The following is an 18,832-nucleotide window of genomic DNA, read 5'->3' as shown; positions in this document are numbered from 1 at the left end:
CCAGAAGAAATGACAAGACGATGGGTTTCCTAGCTCCACTGCTGACTAATCAGCTTTCCATTCCCATCGATTTTGTTCTATAAATCACTTCCAATTGAATTATCTGGAATCATAATGCAAAGAGGCACGCACTTGAACGAGACCAGCAAACACAGACGAGACGAGGACGACGGGCCCCTGCTTTCAACCGATTCAGTGCGTCGATTACTGTAATAACAGGGGAGGAAGCGGCAGGGCGGCCGGGGCAGGCCCACTGTCATAATATTTTCCTTGCAATTAAAACAGAATTTTTAAAAGGTAACGTGTGTGGTGGAGAGGAAAAATCAGTGCCTGCCTTTCAGAGGTGAATAAAGGCGGACCGTGGGAAACAGGACCTGCATTCCAGCTCTCCGCTCACCAGCAGTGACACCCGGGCAAGCTGCTTAACCTCAAGGCTTTATCTTGACCTGTAACATCGGGGGTGGGGGGATGAGCCTGTCTGCCCTGCAGAGGGGTTGTCACGGGGTCAGAATCCTCTTCAGAAGTGTGTGGCTATTGTCAGGTATGTTAAGGTATGTCAGGTATTTAAGCATGACAGACTCCTTTCCACTGGAATTTTGATTGGATAAAACCTACAGAAATCCAGTTAAGGCTCGTGAAACCCATCAGCTCTGCACAGACTCCCCAGGCAGTACCATTCATGACAGCCCCAAGCTGGCGACAGCCCAGTGTCTATGTGCCATTTAAAGAAGATATTTTCATTTATTTATCTGGCTGCCCTGGATCCTAGTTGTGGCATGCAGGACCTTAGTTGTGGTATGTGGGATCTAGTTCCCCGACCAGGGGTCAAACCTGGGCAGCCTGCCCTGGGAGCTCAGAGTCCCAGCCACTGGATCACCAGGGAAGTCCCTCTATGTGCCGTTTACTGGATAAATTGTTGTGTATTTGTACAACGGCACACAACACAGCAACACAAAGAAAGAGGCTGCCACTGTCTGAGACAACCAGGATGAGCCTTGCAAATATAATTTACATGAAAGAAGCCAGCCACACGCACACATACTGAATGATTTCACTGAAGGTAAAAGATAGGAAAGCTGGAAAAGAGGACGCAATCTCTCAAAAAGGTGAACCTAAAATTGTCATCTGACCCAGCATCTCCGCCTCTGGGTATTTACCGGAAGGAATAAAAGCAGGATCTTGAGGAGATGTTCACACAGAGTTCTTTGTAACAGCATCACCAAAAGGTAGGAACAACCCAGGGCCAGTGGCACCCTCTGCCTTCTGTTTGGGGGGACATCGAGCCCAGGCCTGGAGGAGCCGAGGCCTTGATGATTTGAGGCAAGGCTCAGATCGGTTCACCCGGCAGCTGAGTCCAGAGGACACAGTCAAGGACACCCCCTCCCGAGAGGATCCGAGGGGACACCTGAGGCCCTTCAGGTTCCCGGAGACACCGGGATGGGAGAAGCGAGCCTGCTGAGGGATCCTGTAACTTCCTTTTCTGCTGCAACGAAGATGGGGACTCCCGGGCATGGAAGAACCACACCTGCCTGAACACACAGCCAAGAGTGAGAATCTGGCTCAGAGGCAGTGCTCCCAAAGTCACCAGCAAGGTCACCTTCCTCCATGAAGCTGATTCACTCCCCTCCCTCCTGGGAAAACTGAGTCCCTCATGCACCCCAGGCTCTCACTCAGCAGGACCGGCAGCCGGCCAGACGTCCCTCCACTCCTGCCTGCAGACACCGGCAGAGATACCCGCTGTCCTGCGGCTGCTGGAGTTGGGGTAGCCGGGCAGATCCAGGCCCGGAGGCCCAGGGCTGCTGATGTGCTCTGAGCCCAGAGCATGGAGAAGCCGGTTCCTGTCCCTCATGTCCACCTGTTCCTTCCGCATGGAGCCCCTCCTCCAAAGGCAGGTTTCCTGCACAGCCACAGCTGTCTAGGGACCCGAAAAGAGGGCAGGAAAGGATGGTGACTGGAAACCCCTGCCAGCCTGCCTATGTTCCTGGTGACCCCAAGGTCCCAAAGCAGCCGGCTGACTGATCACCTTCCGGGCGTCATCACCTTCCTGGACATGCATCCCAGGGAGGCGCTCCCCAAGGGCTATATCAAAACACAGGGGAAGAACAGGTAGGAAACACAGGTGAGGGGTGGAGACCAGGGTGGCATCCAGCTCTGTGTGACCGGTAAGCAGCCACCCTCCGTGCCCACAGGGTTTTCACTGCGCCTGCTGCCCAAGGGAGGTGCCGGGAGAGTGGGTGTCAGACCGCCCTGCTTCTCGTCTATCTTCTAGTGCTGTTGCTCACCCGCAATGGCTGGAGAAGGCTGCCAGCACCTCGCAGCTTGCACAAGACGATGACCTCAAGGGACCCAGGACAGCATCGCCGGGATAAAGCCACAGCCACCTCAGCAGACCAGGGCTGGAGGACCAATGTCCCATCATGGACCCCTCACTGTGGCCCCAGCTCTGGAGGGTTCCATGGCCCCGCCTTGCTCACCACTGGGCTCCCTGCTTCTCGTCTCAGGCTGGCTTTGCTGGCTTTCTCAGTTCTGGCCCTGACCAGAACACCAAGAAAGCAGAACCCTAGGTGTGCAGGTTCCCTACTGGTGCCCAGCGGATCAGGCTGCCATGCACCTCCCCCCACATACACATTCACCGCCAGGGCCACCAGACTCCTGCCCCTACCCGAGTCAATCTCACCACCAGCCCCACAGCCACCCAGGAGCCCAAGAGTTTGGTGGGCCAGGCTCAGGTCGGCTCCCCACTGGCCCTGCCGGGGGTCTCCAGCCCACTGTCCCCTGGCCTGCCTGGAGAACTCGTGGCCCCTCAAAGACTGGAGAGTTTCCCAAAGAAAGAGTCACTACTTGTCAGATGTCCCCACTGCAGCTGCTGATGGCAGGTACCCCCCATGTGACCTCCACTTCCTGAGCACAGGGTGGGGTTGGGGCTGAATGAGTCTGGGACACAGTAACCCAGGAAGTGACTCTGATGGAAGGGTGAGGAGGCCACTGTCTGTGAGCAGTTAGTAACCAGCGGAGCAGAGCCCCTCTCTGGAAATGCCCCCTGCTGGAAACACCCCAGGAGAAGTCTGCTGCCTTGCAGGGGGATCATCTGTCACCCAGATTGGCCCTCCTGCCCAAGCCCTCCAGGATCTGCCTCCTCTGACAGGCTGTGGGTGGGGGCCAGGACACCCCCCAGGCCCCAAGAGCCTCTGCATGGTCCAGCCAGTGGCAAGAGGGAGAGGAAGCTCCTGGTTGGAACACCCTTCTGGGAGCCCAGGGCAGGGCCTTGTTTCTGGTTGGAGACCAGCCTCTCCCTTGGGCCCCAGCTGGTAACCTGAGCCCCCTCTGCAAAGAAGGGGTCAGTGGGACATCCACTCTGCCCACTATGCTGGGGACTGCGCCCCAGACTGACCCTCCTGTGGCAGAGACCATGGGCTTCACACCACTGTGTAGTCAGCACTGTGCCCAGCACCACACCCACCTCACGTAGACACACACACAAACACAGAGACACAGACACACACATATAGACACACACAGACACACGCAAACATGCATAGACATAGACACACCAGAGAGACACAGACACACACACACAGAGACACATAGACATAGACATACACATACACAGAGACAAAGACACACACAGAGACACACAGATATACAGACAAACATAAACACACATAGACACACACAGACACGTATAGATACACACACGGAGACAGACACATAGATACAGACACACACAGTTACATATAGACACACACACAGAGACACGCATAGACACTCACAGACACATACAGATACACACACAGACATACAGACACATACACAGACACACAGAGACACACATAGACACATACACAGACACACACAGAGACACAGACACACACAGAGATAGACACATACAGACACATATAGATGCACACACATATAGACACACACACACACATGGACATACACACTCTTCTGCCACCCACAGAGACACTCACAGCCTCCAGAGTCACTCACCACTAGGTGGCACATTAAACCTTCAGGTTTTGATTGTTAAACTCCTGCATCTAGATTATCATGGTGGAATAAAAATATAATAGAACCTCATATGTAATTTTACATGAAACAGTTAAAATTAATTTTAATACATCTTTGATTTACCCTGAAATAGCCCCCAAATTATCATTTCAACATATAATCAACATCAGGGGTTGTTAATGAAGTATTTTACTTTCTTTTTTTCTGCTGAGTCTTCAAAGTTTCCAGGTATGTTTTATGCTTACAGTGCATCTAAGTTCAGAACCTAAATCTTTATCAGAAATCATTGCTTATACTTAAATTTCAAAAGATCTATAGTCAAAAAAGATACTCATTTACCTGAGTTGTTTTAAACATACTTAAAAGCTTTCAAAAACTGCACAAGTATCAGTTTAAGTTTCTAAAGGTAACTTAAAATCAGATTAATGTGCTGGGTGGCTGGGACTGGGTTTCAGAGGCTGTGTCTCCAGCTCCCACCTTCAGGGAGCCCACCTGGGTTAACAGCCGTGAGATGACGTTACCGGGGTTCTAAAGGACATGCAAGGTGGGGCAGGAGCAGATGCATGCCCTGCTGGCATAGAACCAATAGCAGAAAAGTCTCAGTGACCAGGCACTAGCTGGGTGACCTGGGCGGCCAACCCCACCCCTGCAGAGAGATGCCAGCTCAGATCACAGGCCAAGGGATTGAAAGCCCTTGGAGTAGGCACAAAGAGGAGAAAGGACAGCAAGGGGACCTGGGGAGGGAGGGTGCCTGAATAGCAGCTGAGACGCTGGGTTGTGGGCGAAGAGTAGTCCCTAACAATACCTCCGTCCTAACCCTGAATCTGCGAACCTTGCTTGGCAAAGGGATATGAGCTGTGAGATGGGAGATGAGCCTGGTAGTCTCCGGGGTTTAGAGCACCCTGACTGGAGGCTCAGAGCCAGAGGAGACGTGTGATGCAAGCAGAGGCGGGAGCGATGTGGGGAAAGGGCCATGAGCCGTGGGGTGTGGCGCATCTGAAAGCCGGAAGCTTTTTCCGGATGGCGGGAAAAGCCTCTGGGAGGATCTCTATCCTGCAGACACCAGAGGCAAGGAGGCCAGGACTCTGGCCCCAGAGCTGTAAGGTGCTGGCCGTGTGCTGCTCTTGGTCAGCTCAGGGACGGGTCATAGTAGCCAAGACTTGCCACCTCCCCGGGAGGAGCTGGGTGCTGCCAGCGCCATGAAGTTGCGAGAAGCCATGGCTGCTTTCAAAGGTTTGATCCGTGCTTCTTAAATATTAGTGTGTGATGGGACAGTGACCCCCAAGGCCACACCCTTCTGGGAAGCTTGTGGTCTTGTCCCCTGAGCTCTCCTACACCCCCGCTTACTCCCCCACTGCACATATGGACAGACTGAGGCCCATGGCGCAACCCACGTGCCAGCCTGGTGGGAATGGACCACAGAGAAGCCCAGATGGGCCAATGTTGTAACTTGCCTAGGGTTAGGGTCAGGCTGGTCAGGTCTGTCCTTGGTTCCCTGGACAGACCTACTGTGCTGTGTAAAACTTCCCAGGGTTTCCCTCCTGGAACATTTAGGAGTCTCCGTGGGATGATGGGGTTCACCTGTGTGTGTTGGAGTGACACCCACTCATGGGGACAGATGTCCCAGTCAGAGACGGAGGGAGCTGAGACAGGAGCCACGTTGCCTCCTCAACCAGAGAAGAGGAAGAGGGTGGCATGAATATTCAGATCAGTGATGTCTCTGAACCTGAATAGCATCACTTGTGTCAGCAGGGCGGTGCAGAGGGGCACTCAGAGAGCTCTGGACCTGACCCCACCCTGGGGGACTTCCAGCCTTACGCAAGCTGGTTGTCGATTACTTTTTCTGCTCTAAAGATTCGATTGCTACTGAACCCACTTTCAGTGTTTACCTGACTTCCAGGTGCTTACCCTGGGAGGTGGGGGAGGGTCTGGCTCCTGTGCACCTCTCAGTCATTCCAGGCAGTTGTGAGGGTTTGCTGTGCTTTCTGGAAAGAGTCCATATGCCTGAACTCACAGTATCACCCTGCACTTGTCACAAAGGGCCGAGCCGCTTCTCTGACACACTGGCTCGTGTCCACAAGGACAGTCTGTGACACAGCGGTCCCACTGCTAGAGGGTCAGGAGAGGGTGCTATCAGAGGTTGCCAGGAGCCAGGCAGTCGGGAAAATTCTTTCTCAAACTGCCCCAGGGCAGAAACTTGCCTCCCTTTCTGGTCTGGTAATTTTCCAGAACTGAAATTTTCCTCTCAAGAGGCAGGAAGGACATGAAGCCACTGGCAGCTCAACCAGAAACATTTCCGACTGACCAGAAGTCATAACTGCCCAGAGAGGAGCCAGGACGTGACTCAGCAGAACAGGGGGGTGGGGGCAGGGGCGGAGGCAGCCTAGGGACCGCGGGGCACCCCTAGGTCTATGGAAGCTGGGGGGCCTGGCCACCCCCTGCTTTTCAAACCATGTGCTCTCTGGCCACACGTTAGGGGCCCTGATGGGTGCAGAACAGTCTGGAGGAGGTAGTTCAAGTGAGCAAAGACCCAGGACGGGGCCAAAGGCAGGAGAGGTCACTACTCCTGTTCCCATCTCCTGCTCCCACCGTGGGAGCATCTGGGGGCAACAGGAGGGTACGCCGGTGAAGGCTTCTCCCACTTGCCATGCGGGTGGACAGCTCTGTGTGCTGAGCTCTGCACAGCTCCCCCAGATGACCCCTGAACCAGACCCAAGCAGAAGGGAAGTCACATGTCAGGATGAGCCTGTGTCCGGGAATCCTGCTCTGCCCTCAGGGCATGGGGTAGGATGGAGGTGGAGGGCCCCCCGGAAAGTGACGTTCGGGTGGGCACCCTCAGGACAAGCAGGTACAAGGTTCACCTGCCCCTCCTTCCCTGACCATCTGGGCCCCTGCACTGCCCCCTCCAAGGCCACTTGGGATGGAGCTCCCAGACCTTGGGCCTGCTGGTCATGGCAGCATAACCATGTTGACTGATATACTACTTTTGACCTGAGCTCAGCCCCAGAAGTGCTGGGAACAGACCCTCCCCACTTCTAGGCAACTTCTGCAATTCTGTATTTGGATATCTCTACGGGAAGCTCTTTGTTATTATCTATGTAATCACTATCCAAAAAGGGAAATACCCATTCAAACCACACTTTGCCAGTTTCACCAGAAAGACCAGATAAAGCCGGAACTTGCATGAAAGGATGGAGCGAGGCTTCCTTCTAGACAGAGGAAGTGGGCATCACATCCTCCGGTGTCCAGAGGGGCCATACTGTCCCCACTCTGTAGCATCAGCAAGGAACAAGTGGGGATGACACAGACTGTGTCCCCAAGTCCCCCAGTCCCTGTGGCCACCGGGAGTTTCAGGTCAACCTGAACAGAAGCCAAAGCCAATCAAGTCCACGCAGGTCAGTGGAGCCCTGGGTGTGCTCCCAGAATCCCCTGTGGGGAGGCCCCCCTTTCACTTTCCTCCCCAGAAATGAGGGCGAAGAAAACGCAAATGCAAATCCCTGTTTCACAAACTCAGTTATCATAATAAACCGTCTCCCTGCCTGGTGGCCCAGATGGTAAAGAATCTGCCTGCAATGCAGAAGACCCAGGTTCGATTCCTGGGTTGGGAAGATCCCCTGGAGAAGGGAAAAGCAACCCACTCCAGTATCCTTGCCTAGAGAATCCCCTGGACAAAGGAATCTGGTGGGCTACAGTCCGTGGGGTTGCAAAGAATTAGACACAACTGTGCAATTAACATTTCTTTTCCATGTCCAGGCAACTGCCTGTGAGGTAGAAGAGAAGCTGAGAAAGTGCCTTAAGAGGAGGACCCTCAGCCTGGGGTCACAGTCTGGGGTGGATACTGGAAGCTCGTGCAGGGGCAGCAGCTGGGCCCCGAGAGCGAGCGCTCTCCTTGACTGTCGCCCTCGGAAGAACTCTGCTCCATGGGCCTGCAGGCTGAAATTTCCACTGTTTTCCATCCTTCGGTTAATATGTTGCCCTGAACAAGACAGAACAAGTAGGACACGGAAAAGCCCTCCCTGAGGCCGCCTTCCTGCCCTGTAGGACTGCAGCTGCTGGGATCCATTTCCTGCTCGAGAGAGCAGTGCCAAGGACAGGAGTGGGGGCGGCTGCCCACAGGCCGGCTCAAAGGCCACCCAGGGTCAGAAGACAGACAGGTCGGTCTCCGTGAAATGGGAGCAACCTCACCTGAAGGAGGTGGTGGAGCTTCACTGGCAGTACCTTGCTGCCCCCCCGGGCCGGTTCCCCACAGCCCACACTTCATACCCCCAGGGCTTTGCAAGATGAGGCAGCTCATGTGCCAGGGCGGGGGCTGGGGGCGGGGTGGGGGGACACGGGTACAGCTCAGACTGGATCCAGGGTGTGGGATGAGGAGCCCAGGGGAAGATGGGATGGCAGGTGACTTAGCGAGCAGTAGGCAGCCCTGCTCCCTGCAGCCTGGCCTTTTCTGGGTGCCCTCCTCTCCTTGGTCAAGACAGCTCGGGGCCCACTGAGGCCTCTGACCAGGAGCAGGGTTCTCTGGGTAGAAGGACACCTGGTCAGAGGTGTCAGAGGCAGGACACCACAGAGAGGTCAGAGGCCTTCACATGGGGTTCTCAGTGCCCCCTCCTCCTCTGTGCCCCTCTCTTCTGTTGGCAGCTCCCTCCCGGGCCCCTCCCAGCTGAGGGGCCCAGGGGGTCCAGGCCCCACATATGCACCGCCTAATTTTCACAGATGAGGGCCCATTTCTCACATCCAGGCCTCACTGTCCCTGAAACTCAGAGCACCACCAATACCACCATTGACCACACATCCCTCACTACAGTTTGCCAGAGCCAGGGGGAGTCTCCTTAGAAGTGGGACTCAGAAGGCAAGGACACCCCCAAGACAGCGCTCCTGTCACTGTGAGCAGAGCCTGGACAGAAGGCAATTAACACCTCCCAGGCCATGTAGAGACATAATTAATGAAGGTTATGAGGAAAATATTTATTGAACACTTGGTTTTTTCCAGTTCCCTGATTTGAGGCAACCGGCTATGAGTCACTTGTCATCCAGAGTTGAGTTAATCAGACTGGGCAGCCCCCACCTCGCTGAGCCAACTGTAGAGCCTGCCCTCTGGGGCCCCGGCCTGCACAGCGGCCCCACAGCAGCTCCATCCTATGGATAGGCATGGTTGTCTATGCTCCACCCACGATGAACACTTCAGTTGCTTCCATCACTTGGCAGTTGTGAACAGTGCTGCTGTGAATGTGAGTGTGCAAATATCTTCTCAAATCTCTGCTTTCAATTCTCTCGGGGATAGTATCCCCAAGAGAATTGCAGGATCATATGGCAATTCTGTTTTAAGAGGGTTTTTTTTTTTTTTGCACAATTGCCAGCCTGTTTTCCATAGCGACTGCACCATTTTACATTCTCACCAGCAATGCATGCCAGCAGACTTTTTGAAAAGCCCCCAGAGGGTAGAGAAGGGGGCGGGTGTGCTCTTGAGAAATGCTGACATGAATTCCCTGGAAATGCTGCCCTGGGGCCTCCCCCTGCGGCCCCGACCCACATGGGAGCCCGGGACCCGAGTCACTTGCAAACACGCAGGGGACAGGAGCAGGAAATAGTCTGAACCAGAGTGGGCCCAGCTCTGAGGAGGTTCAAGGCTGGTGGTGGGGTTGGGGGGCTTCCAGGGGCAGAGAACGGCTTAGCCTATTGGTGGGGGAGGAGGGCTGCCTCAGGGCTGGATCCTCAGAGCAGCCCAGGCACCCTCAGCCCAGCACAGGGGAACAGCCGGAAAAAGGGTCCTGATCGAGCAAGGGAGGGATGGGGAGGTGGGGGAGAGGGGCTGTGGGTTTGAGGACCAAGGGCTGGAAGGAGCCCAGCCCCTACCTCAGTGGGTGGTGTGTGGACTGACTGCACCCACAGCTGGATCTCGCCTGTGACTGAGGCCTGCATGGGAGGAGAGGGGCCATCCAGGGAGCTGGCACTGCCTTGGGGAGACACCCCCACCTCGAAAACATGGTGTCTGGGGACTGGGCGAAGCCCTCCTGCACTGACTCCTTTCCCTTGTGGCTTCCCATGTGCTGAGCTGGGGATGCCTGGGCCCCCTCTGAGGACCCAGCACACCCAGTAGACGAGGGTGGGGGTGTCTGGGAAGTCAGCACCCCTTGACCCCACCACCCAGGGCTGACAGTGGGTGCCCTTCCCTACCTTTTGCTAAAACAGGTGCCAGGCCGCAGGGGTGCAGCCACCAGGTACCTCACTCTGCGGCATCTGGGCAGCATGGACATTGTCCAGTGACAAGGACCTCGCTCTCCATGTGACACTGGAAGTGGCCGTCACCAGTCAGGACCGGAGAGACCATGGATGTAGGAACACAGCCACCATGCTCAAGCCAAGAGTAAACGGTTCTCCTTTTAAAATATTCTATAATAGGGCTTCCCTATTCAATGGTTCAATGTTTAAGAGTCACCTTGCAACGCAGAGGACACCGGTTCAGCCCCTGGTCTGGGAAGATCCCACATGCGGCAGAGTAGCTAAGCCTGCGAGATGCAACTACTGAAGCCTGTGTGCCCTAAGAGCCCGCGCTCTGCAACAAGAGAAGCCACTGCTGAGAGGCCCGTGCACCACAACTAGAGAAAAGCCCGTGCGAAGCAACAAAGATCCACCACAGCCAATAAATACATGTCTTAAACATCCTTTAATATTGTTAAGATGTCGATCTTGCAATAAATAAAATTCCTGTGACAAACAGAGGAGGCAGAGCGAGCAATAGACACAGAGACCCAGAGAGCCAAGGCGAGAATAAAGCCTGGGGGGGGGGGGGGTGGGCAGAAAGTCAGTGAGGCTGGGGAGGGAGCAAGAGGAGTTGGGCCTCAGGAGGGACGTGGGACATCCTGGCCCAGGGTCTGGGGTCCCTGGGAGCCCTGGCAGTTGGACGCTGGGAACGACAGGGCAGGACAATGCATAGGGCGTAGACAGCGAGCAGAAGGGGTAGATAATCTTGATGAAATGCAGGGGCCCATGTGCACTGGCGCCCCGCACTGCCCCTGAGCTGGCACTGCACAAAGACACACAGACCTGGCCCAGGGACCCATGGGGATAGCGGCAGAGATGACGGGCCAGGTGCAGAACAGGGAACAGGAAGAGTGAATGACTCAAGAGATGGTTCCGAGAAGTGGGTGTGGGCAGAGGGGCTCAGCTCTCTTGAGCAGATTCACTGAGATGAGGACTCGGGGAGGGAGCAGGTGAGGGCTGCAGGAGGGGGTACTGGGCCATGACCCTGTCTGGGGAGCAACAGGGAGAGGCCCAAGAGGACACCTCCTGGGACCACAGGGCTCGTGGGGAGAAGCTGAAGGAAGCCTGGTGGGGAAACGGGGTTGGAACACCGGGACAGAGGGAAGCAGCCCTGGATCACAGCAGCGCCAGGGCCTGAGGCAGAGAGGTATGACAGAGGACACCCAGTGGTGAGGCCTTGGACGGCGGGGGATGTATTCCCCAGAGAAGCTGCTGCAGGGGCCTCGGCTGAACTAGGTGAGTGGTTGGGGACTGGGGGGCTGGACGGAGCCGAGGGCAGCAGGGGCAGTGTGGGGGAGGGGTCTGCACAGGAGGAGGATGGGGTGACCCGGCCACAGTTGCCGGGGTGCTCTGGTTCAGAGGTGACCTCATTAGCCCAGCCAGGAGCAGCTGGAAGGGTTTGGGGGGTTGAGAGGCGTGGCCACAGAGGGGGATCCAGCAGGCCTGGCACCCCCCTGAATGGAGGGGGAGGCTGCAGGGGGAAAGACAGGCGGGAGGCAGGGGTGCCTCTGCCGGCCTTGCTGAGCCCGGAGGAGACCCATAGGGCCTACACACATGGGAACCCCCGGGGACCCCAGAGCCACAAGTTGCCCCACTTCCTGCTGTGGATCAGGACATCTGGGATCCAGAAATTGACCAGGCTCTTCAAATCCCCTCAGGGGCTCCGTGTTCCTGGGGTTTAATAGAACATTCAGGCCTCTCAGCGAGCCAGAAAATCGCATTTGTACCCTGGAATGAGAAAACGTTCTCCTAGGTGGGAGAGGGCCAGCTCCTCTGCAGGGCAGTGGCCATGGGCCACATGGCTGCAGAGAGTTTGGACAGACCTTCTCACCACTAAGGAGCTTTAGATGTCGTTCACTCTCCCTGAGAACTCACTTGAACCCACCCGCCCACTGGATGGGCCGTTCAGATCAGAGCAAGTCGGTACAAGCTGAACAGGGTCCAGGTGGCTGCCAGGCTTCCCGGGCTCCACAGACGCCAGACACCTCCCCAGAAGGAAGCTGAGGACCTGGAGACAGCCCCTTTATATGCCCTGGGCACTGTCTCCTGATTCCACACCCCCCAGTAGCCCTTTCAGTAGCCTCAGCCAGACCCCAGGAGCTTGGAGAGGGCCAGGCTGGTCACTCTACCCCCAAGCAAAGCTCCTCAGGGACCCCACACACCTCAGGCAGACCCCAGAGTCTCAGCTGGTTGCCAGGAGGGTCACCCACAGGCCCAAGGGTCTCCTCCCTGATGGCAGTCTGCTTTCCTAACTCAGGCCCTTCTCTGCTCCAATGCAGCAGCTCTGTCTCCTCACAAACTTCGCCCCTCCGAGGAGTCAGACCCCACCAGGGCCTGGCAGACCTGCCGTGGCGTCCACAGCACCCGCCTGGCTCTCCACCTCCACTGGCGACCTCATTTGCCCCTGCTGGCCCAGAACCACAGTTGGCCCTCCATTCTGGCTGATGCAGAGTCATATCATACCCTCTTCAAGGCCACAACCCACGGACTTGTCAGGACCTGGAGGCAATCCTCCCAGAGGGGGCATCTCCCACCCAGCAACCCCCCAGCACCCTGAGAATGGCTGCAGGGCAGTGGCTGCTGCACTGTCTCAGCTCCATCGCTGAGCTGGAGCCCCAGGAGGTGGGCTTCTCAGGGGGGAGTCTCTCTCTCTTCTGGTGATGAGAGGGGTGACTGTCAGGCCTTGGCACCTATCAGTCAGATGCAGCAGGGCAGTCTAGGATGTCTAGCTGCAGCTGATCCTCTGATGGTTGGAAAGGTCCTAGATGGGGGAGGAAGATGTATCAAGGGCTCAGGCCACTATTTGCCCTGGCTTGGCCAGTCCTGGTGACTCAGTGAGCAGTAGGCAGGAAGGGGCCATCTCTGGTCATAGTTCTGGGACTCTGATAAGACCATCCTGAGCAGAGGAGACACTGGGGGCCTCATAACAGAACACAGAAATACGTCAGCTTCCAGGACTGAAGAAGAAGGAAGATAGGAGGTGTGTTCCTGTAGGACTTCCTGGAGGAGGTGAGATAGAGATTTGCATAGTCAACAAAAAAGGAAATTTTAAGAACATTACAAGGGGAGAGGAACGAGGGTTGAGGAACAGCTCATGAGGCGTTTGTGGCATGAGCAGTGGACACGATGGGTAGAGCCCTGGAAGCGTGAGGCAGCAGGCAGGTGGGACAGGGAGCCAAGAGCAGGCAGGACCATGGGGGACAGAAGACAAGGCCACTGGACAAGAGAAGGATGGGGAAGGAAAGGCACAGGGGAATCCAGAGGCCCAGAGCAGGATGACACACCCTGATCCACTGAAAAGCAGAGGCTCCAGTCCCTTGGTGGCCCAACTCTGTCCCTCCATTCCTGGGCCATCGTTCCTTTTTGTTGGTGGTCATGAGTGGCAGGACATTTGCTCCCAGGAGGTAGTAGCTTGGCGCTAGAGATGCCAAGGGCAGGGTCTCACAGCAAGGAGAGCTCCCAGCCCCTCAGTTTGCTGAGATTCTCAATCAGATGCAACGGGAAGAGAGGCCCAGGCACACTGCAGAGAGCAGTTAATAACTGAATGTCTGCATTTCATGTCTTTAACACAAAACCTCCTCCGTGCGACATACTCTTCCTAGTCACCAGGCAGTTATAGGATTGAAGACTAACACCGGGCATCACAGGTGGGCGGGCTGGCATGCAAGCCAGGCTGGAGGCTTGGCGGGTGTCTCTCTGCGTGTCGGTGGACCCTGCGGTGTGGGCATAGCTGTGGTTGAAGCCGACGTAATGACTCACCTGAAGCAAGGGTCTTCAGGAACACGAGGTCTCCGCCAAGTGAACCTCCTGACCCCTCATCCACCCCCAGACTGGCAGGCAGGCCCTGGGCAGGCCCGGGCGGCTCCCATGCCCTCCGCCTGGCAAGACATTTGCCTCTTTATGGAGGCGGATGCAGAAAGATCGCACACGTGGGTCCAAAATGAAATTCAAATGGTTTTTACAGGGAGATGCCAGGCAGCCGAGGCCCAGAGTCTGGACAACACGGGGCTCTGCTGGCGCCGGGGCCTGGCATGTCTCTTCCTGAGCTTCCAGCAGCACCTGTGCCCTGGAGCTGCTGGCATGGAGGTAGCATCTCCCCATTTTGCTGCTGGCCTTCCCTAGACTGGAGGGTGCTCCGGGTTTCCTCAGATGTCAGGGCTCAAAGGAAGGGCAGGAAGTCCAGACTCCATCTTCTTCTGCCCAAAACCTAAACTTTCACCCAGGTTCTCTGAGCTATATCCAGCTGGTGACTTCTAAAGAGAACTGGACACCATGGCATCTGCCAGCCCAGACACCTGACTATCACCAGCAGAATAAGCCAGACCCAAGAAAATGCTTGTGAACAGGGATCTCTGTTCCCATCGCCACTGCCAGAAGGGCCAACACATTCCTCCGTGTGATTTATCTGCGCATTCATAAGCCCAGGGAGAGCCTCCCCCATCCACCAGCATTTTGGGAGAATGCCCAGGGCCTGCGCAAGTAAATCAGATTCCCCGGTAGCTGCTTTCAAAGGCCACAGATACTCTAAAAAAGACAGAGATGGAACTGAAACTCGGACTTGGGAGAGTCACCTTGCTGGGGACTCACAAAGAGCGAGGAAGAGCAGGGGTGTTGTGGCCCCGAGTCAGCCCTTCTCAATTTGTCTGTACTGCCAGCAGGCATCTGCGCTGAGCTGGACAGTGGCCCAGCCCAGCGAGGCTGGCATCTCAGTTCACATCAGAGGTCAGCAAAGCAGGGCGACTGGAACATAGAGATCCTGCCGTGATGATGGCAGCTCACTCGGAGGGCCTGGGCATGCCCCGCAGGCGCTGAGCCCTGTGAGGGGGATAGGAGGCTGACAAAGGGCTCCGGGAGAGGTCACCAAGCGGCCATGCAGACTCCAAAGTCATCTTCTCTGTTCCAAAGGTGTTCTCCCTGCCTAGGCTGAAATAACAACTTTGAGGAGACAAAACACTTTTTACCATCCACGGACTCTTGCTACCAAAGATCCTTCCAAAGACCTGTGCCCTCCCCTCACCAGAGAAACTTAATCCCCATGACACTCTGCCTTCCAGGATGTTTGGACAACTCTGGGCTGACCCTTTTCCCGGGACCATGCTGACCACATGATCGTCTTCTTGGGTATGCCAGGTACCCACTGTAGGCCCACACCTGGACCACACTGAATAATAACCCTCACCTGGACGCAACATCTAACAGATCACAGCTCATGCAGGCTTGCTCTGTCACACAGCCAATGCCCTTAACCTTCAGCAAAACTCTGTTATTCATGGAACACAGTTAAATCAACCCACTTTGTTCCAGCATGTTCTCGTCATTTCTGAGACATGGTGTCAATTGTCACTAGAAGGAAATGAACAACTTAGGAATCAAAAAAAGGAAGAACAAAAGACAGTTTCTAAAGATTCAAATAATATATATGCAAAGATCCCCCAAACAGAAGTGACCACAAAACACTCCACTAATGTAGGATTTTGTGTTCTGCAAATAAAGCATGCTAGCTGTGCCAGCTCATTTTTGAGTACCACGCCTAGTGTTCCCTTTTCCAGGCCAGAACCCCCAATGCCAAGCCTCTTGGAGTGGGGCCGGGGGAGGGGGGTGCTTCCTGTTTGGCCATGAACCCATTCCATGACCCGGAGAAAATTTCTGTCTTCTCTTCCGATATCAGGAGGAGACATCCTTCCCCGAAGTGAAATGTCCAGCTGAAGTCAGCTAAAGTCCATAGAGAGAGGGGGTTGTCCACACCAGCACCCCAATTTCAGTTCGTTGTCGAGGGGCAGTGCTCCAAACACAATGCCAGAGGACAATGATTGACCATAAAAATGTGAAAACCTGGGCAGTTCCTAGAGCTGCCCAGATAGCAGTGGAACCTGGTTTGTGCTTTCTTTCCCTTTTAATGACTTCCTCTGCAAAGTGCCCAAGTTCAGAAAGTTTTAAGGCACTCTACCAGGCTACCCTTATTCTCAAAAGTTGCTGTGCTCTGCGGGTGACCTCTTGGGCTTCCTCTGGCCCCTTCTAATTCTTCCAGGGGAAGATAGGGTCACCTGACCCCACAGTGCTGGTGGCCTAAGGATCTGAGCTAGATCTTGGACCCCTTGACACCCCGGGCTGCTGCTGCCCTGTGGCAGGCTGCATGGCACAGGGTCCCAGGACAAGCAGGGGCTCCCCAGGGCCTTTGGGGGTGCCTGAGCTCAGGCTAACCTTGTCCTTCACCATCTCCCTGACTTCACTCAAACTCATGTCCATCGAGTCAGTGAGGCCATCCAACCATCTCATCCTCTGTCATCCCCTTTTTCTCCTGCCCTCAAACTTTCCTAGCATCAGGGTCTTTTCCAAAGATTTGGCTCTGTGGCCCAAGTATTGGAACTTCAATATTAGTCCTTCCAATGAATATTCAAGGTTGATTTACTTAGGATTGACTGGTTTGATCTCCTTGTTGTCCAAGGAGCTGTCAGGAGTCTTCTCTAGCACCACAGTTCGAAAGCATCAATTCGTCGCTCAGCCTTCTTCATGGCCCAAATCTCACATCCGTACATGACTCCTGGCCACGATCTAATACCACTTTCTCTCTTAATCTATTTTTTTTTTTATGGTAACCTCTTTATGGTAATGACACAGACTTATTTTTTAAAAATAAATTCACTCTTTTAGTAAAATACATGTCTTGTTCAAAGAAAAAAAATGTGTAACTAATGGTTTCAAGGAATAAAATCTACAATGAAGTTTGGAAACACTGAGTCTGATCCTGCCTCTGACATCTGAAAGGCTTTCATAGCATCCCCATCAGAAGAGAGGCTAGTCCTGCTCACACAACTCCCATGATGGGGAGCTCACTACATACAAAAGGCAGGCAGCCCTATTTAGCTTTCCAGGGCCGTGCTGAACCCAGGTCTACAGGGCAACTCGACTCTCCATCCTCACGGGGACATCTTTGTATAGTGGGCACCCATTCACACCCGCAGCCTGCTCTGCCAGGTAAAACAGCCAACTGGGCAGCAATTCCACTTCCTCTTGGAGGGAGTCTCGCCACCCAGGAACAACAGTTGGTGGTTTTTTCTCTTAAAGAGCAGCACCAGGAGTGGAGGCCAGTGTTCCAGGAGAAGCTGGACCTTTCCAGGCTTCCAGGAGCGGAGGCTTGGAGGCAGCCACTAGCCCTGGGGACATCACCAGGGATTCCCAGGCCCACAAGACAGTGGTTAAAAGCTGGGCTCTGAAGGAAGAGCATTTCACAAATAACTGTGTGAACGGGGCCTTCCCCTATAAGCCCCAGCACCTCTTCCTCTGACTCGGACTGCCCCCCTCCACCTCTCCCACAGGAAGAGGCCAGCCTCTCTTACCTCCTTTGTGGTTCCGTGGGCTTTACAACCCTAGGGTCACATTTTGGTCATTATTCTGTTACCCAACTTATCTCAGGATTCAAACACAGACACACGCATGGTTCACTTTTATAAGTTTCTTTTCAAAATAGATGCAAAGGAAAATAAAAAGGAAAAATTGTGGAGTGTTATTGTGATCCGCTACTAATATGTCACTTCCTGGCAACTCTTATGAGTCGTTACATGCGCCAACTTCTTGCCTTGTTTTATTTTATTCAATGTTTTCAACAGCCCTTTAAGGAAGCTTCATCATCACTCTTCAGTATGCTGTTTCATTCAACTGTGCTAAAACAACATCATAACTGAAAGGGTTTCCCCAGTGGCTCAGTGGTAAAAAAAAAAAAACTTTTCCTGCAATGGAGGAGAGGCAAGCAGGAGATGTGGTTTGGACGAGGGTTCGACCCCTGGGTAGGGAAAACCCCTTGGAGGAGGAAATGGCAATCCACTCCAGTATTCTTGCCTGGGAAAATCCCAATCCATGGGGTCCCAAAACAGTTGGACATGACTGGCCAACTAAATTTGTCATCACTCCTGCTTTACTGATGATGAAACTGAGGCTCTGAGAAACTAAGCACTGTGTTCAAGGTTAGGAGCATGGGAGGATCTGAAGACTCCCTCATGCTGAGGGCAAAGGGTCTAGTGCTCTGCCCACGCCTGACATCTACTGACGTCAAAAAAAAAAAAAAAGGATCTTTTTACTGAAAAGGCAACATGCGGAAAACAGTGGAGTCCCCAAGGGAGGTGCCGGCCTCGCCATACCGGCACGACCTGGCCCACGTCCTGGGCACGTCCCCAAAAAGGCAATCCCTAACTCTCAGGGGCGCCAGGCGCACCCGAAGGGCCACGCACTGGTGGACGTCCCAACCTGAACCAAGGCCAGACCGAGGCCGGCAGTGGCCGCGGCACCCGGAGCCTCCGCCCCGGCCCCCACCTACCACAGCAGGCCTTTCCGAAGCGGTAGGGCGGAAAACTCACTCCCTCCTACGTCCTGTCCCACCGTCTCCGTCCCACCAGCCCCGGTTCTGTTCCGAGTCAGATTGAAACTGAGTCGCAGCGTGACCTGGGCAGCAGACTTCACCGCTTGACTTTCAGTTTCTGGCCTACGGCTCCGAGATGAGGGTCTCCTGGAGTTGGGACGGATTAGGCAGCGAAGGCACTCAGCCAGAGCCGGCTCCAAGAGCACGTGG

At 54.8% G+C, this 18,832-nt stretch overlaps 1 long non-coding RNA gene across 1 annotated transcript; it reads left to right on the top strand.

Annotated features, from left to right (window-relative positions):
• Positions 1 to 5,062: 5,062 nt before the first annotated feature.
• On the top strand, positions 5,063 to 10,665 carry LOC136159434 (uncharacterized). The gene is made up of 4 exons (XR_010661468.1): positions 5,063 to 5,244; positions 7,765 to 8,165; positions 8,999 to 9,236; positions 10,198 to 10,665. It is a non-coding gene; the product is annotated as an uncharacterized lncRNA (long non-coding RNA).
• The last annotated feature ends 8,167 nt before the right edge of the window (positions 10,666 to 18,832 follow it).

Source organism: Muntiacus reevesi, chromosome 2, assembly GCF_963930625.1.
Source record: "Muntiacus reevesi chromosome 2, mMunRee1.1, whole genome shotgun sequence".
Classification (NCBI taxonomy): domain Eukaryota; kingdom Metazoa; phylum Chordata; class Mammalia; order Artiodactyla; family Cervidae; genus Muntiacus; species Muntiacus reevesi.
The sequence above is the reverse complement of the archived record's forward strand: the minus strand, read 5'-3'. Positions and strand labels throughout refer to the sequence as shown.